Raw genomic sequence first — 3,147 nt, 5'->3', positions numbered from 1 at the left:
CCGAGTCTCAGTGTTATGTGTGATGGCTGCTTTCAGACGTGAAATCCCTCGCCCTTTTGGCGTTTTTAAACCTGACATGGGTCACCTACATGACCAAAGGTGTTGTGTTTATACATGACAGCGAGGGTTTCACAGATTAACCAGTTTGGCTGTTAAACACGGGATGAAATATTGCACAAGATGCCAATTCAATTCAAGTTTATTTATATAGCGCCAAATCACTCCTCCTTGAACCGTCACCTTATCGTGGTGGAGCATTTTGAGTGCCCTAATGATCCTAGGAGCTATGTTGTCTGGAGCACTTAGTGCCCCTGGTAGGGTCTCCCATGACAAATTGGTCTTAGGTGAAGGGTGAGACAAAGAACGGTTCAGAAGATCTTCCATGGCGGTTAAAACAAAGAGTCGGAGTACCCGGCCTGGAGGGTTACCGGGGTCCCACCCTGGAGCCAGGCCTGGGGTTGGGGCCCGTGAGCGAGCGCCTGGTGGCCGGGCTTTCGCCCATGGGGCCCGGCCGGGCCCAGCCCGAACCGGATACATGGGCTCGTCCAACTGTGGACCCACCACCCGCAGGAGGAACATGAAGGGTCCGGTGCAATGCGAATCGGGTGGCAGACCAAGGCGGGAGCCTTGGCGGTCCAATCCCCGGACAAGAAAACTAGTTTTTGGGACATGGAACGTCACCTCGCTGGCGGGGAAGGAGCCGGTGCTTGTGGCAGAGGTTGAGCGGTACCGGCTAGATATAGTCGGACTCACCTCGACACATTGCATTGGCTCTGGAACCCGAGACCTGGAGAGGGGTTAGACACTCTACTTTGCTGGAGTTGCTCCGGGTGAGAGGCGGAGGGCTGGGGTTGGCTTTTTGTTAGCCTCGAGACTCTCTGCCTGTGTGTTGGGGTTTACCCTGGGGGACAAGAGGGTAGCTTCCTTGCGCCTTCGGGTCGGGGAACGGGTCCTGACTGTTGTTTGTGCTTATGGGCCAAATATCAGTTCAGAGTACCCACCCTTTTTGGAGTCCCTGGGACGGGTGCTAGATAGTGCTCCATCAGGGGACTCCATTGTCCTGCTGGGGGACTTCAATGCTCACGTGGGCAATGACAGCTTGACCTGGAGGGGTGTGATTGGGAGGAACGGCCCACCTAATCTGAACTCGAACGGTGTTTTGTTATTGGACTTCTGTGCAAGCCGCAGTTTGGCCATAACGAACACCATGTTCGAACATAAGGATGCCCACCAGTACACTTGGTACCAGGGCAGCCTAGGTCGCAGGTCGATGATAGATTTTGTAGTCGTATCATCTGACCTGCGGCCGTATGTTTTGGACACCCGAGTGAAGAGAGGGGCGGAGCTGTCAACTGATCACCACCTGGTGGTGAGTTGGATCAGATGGCAAGGGAACATGCTGCGTAGACCTGGCAGACCCAAACGCATAGTGAGGGTCTGCTGGGAACGCCTGGCAGAAGAACCTGTCAAGACGGTCTTCAACTCCCACCTCCGGCAGAGCTTTGACCACGTCCCGAGAGCAGTGGGGGACATTGAGTCCGAGTGGGCCTTGTTCCACTCTGCGATTGTCGAGGCGGCTGTTGCTAGCTGTGGTCGTAAGGTGGCCGGTGCCAGTCGTGGTGGCAACCCCCGTACCCGCTGGTGGACACCAGAGGTTCGGGGAGCCGTCAGGCTGAAGAAGGAGGCCTACAGGGCGTGGCTGGTCTGTGGGTCTCCGGAGGCAGCAGACAGGTACCGGATAGCCAAGCGGGGTGCAGCAGTGGCAGTTGCCGAGGCAAAATCTCGGGCGTGGGAGGAGTTTGGTGAGGCCGTGGAGAAAGACTATCGATCGGCTCCAAAGAGGTTCTGGCAAACTGTCCGGCGCCTCAGGAGAGGAAGGCAGCAACTAGCTCACACTGTTTACAGTGGGGATGGGGAGCTGCTGACGTCAACTGAGGCTATAGTCGGACGGTGGAAGGAATACTTTGAGGAGCTCCTCAATCCCACCAATGCGCATTCCGAGGAGGAACCATAGCTGGGAGGTCTGGGGATGGACTGTCCGATCTCGGGGGCAGAAGTTGCTGAGGTAGTCAAACAACTACACAGCGGCGGAGCCCCGGGGGCGGATGAGGTTCGTCCTGGGTATCTCAAGGCTATGGATGTTGTAGGGCTGTCATGGTTGACACGTCTCTACAACATTGCGTGGTCATCGGGGGCAGTTCCTAGGGAGTGGCAGACCAGGGTGGTGGTCCCCATCTTTAAGAAGGGTGACCTGAGGGTGTGTTCCAACTATAGGGGGATCACACTCCTCAGCCTCCCTGGAAAGGTCTACTCCAAGGTACTGGAGAGGAGGGTCCGATCGATAGTTGAATCTCAGATAGAGGAGGAGCAATGTGGTTTTCGTCCTGGCCGTGGAACTGTGGACCAGCTCTATACCCTTGCAAGGGTGATGGAGGGGGCATGGGAGTTTGCCCAACCAATCCACATGTGTTTTGTGGATTTGGAGAAGGCTTATGACCGTGTCCCCAGGGGCACCCTGTGGGGGACGCTCCAGGAGTATGGGGTGGGTGGCTTTCTGTTAAGGGCCATTCAGTCCCTTTACCAGAGGAGCGTGAGTTTGGTCCGCATAGCCGGTAGTAAGTCGGACCTGTTCCCAGTGAGGGTTGGACTCCGCCAGGGCTGCCCTTTGTCACTGGTTCTGTTCATCACTTTTATGGACAGAATTTCTAGACGCAGCCGTGGTGTGGAGTGTGTCGAGTTTGGTGGCAGGAGAATCTCGTCTCTGCTTTTTGCGGATGATGTGGTCCTCCTAGCTTCATCCAGCTCTGACCTTCAGCTCTTGCTGGGTAGGTTCGTGGCCGAGTGTGAAGCGGCTGGGATGAGGATCAGCACCTCCAAATCTGAGACCATGGTTCTCGACCGGGAAAGGGTGGCTTGCCAACTCCGGGTCGGGGGAGAGGTCCTACCTCAAGTGGAGGAGTTTAAGTATCTCGGGGTCTTGTTCACGAGTGAGGGTAGGAGGGATCGGGAGATCGACAGGCGGATTGGTTCGGCGTCTGCAGTGATGCGGACGCTGAGCCGATCTGTCGTGGAGAAGAGGGAGCTGAGCCAGAAAGCCAGGCTCTCGATTTACCGGTCGATCTACGTCCCAATCCTCACCTATGGTCA

This window comes from Nothobranchius furzeri, chromosome 11 (genome assembly GCF_043380555.1).
Source record: "Nothobranchius furzeri strain GRZ-AD chromosome 11, NfurGRZ-RIMD1, whole genome shotgun sequence".
In the NCBI taxonomy this organism is placed as follows: Eukaryota; Metazoa; Chordata; class Actinopteri; order Cyprinodontiformes; family Nothobranchiidae; genus Nothobranchius; species Nothobranchius furzeri.
Note: the sequence above shows the minus strand (reverse complement) of the source record.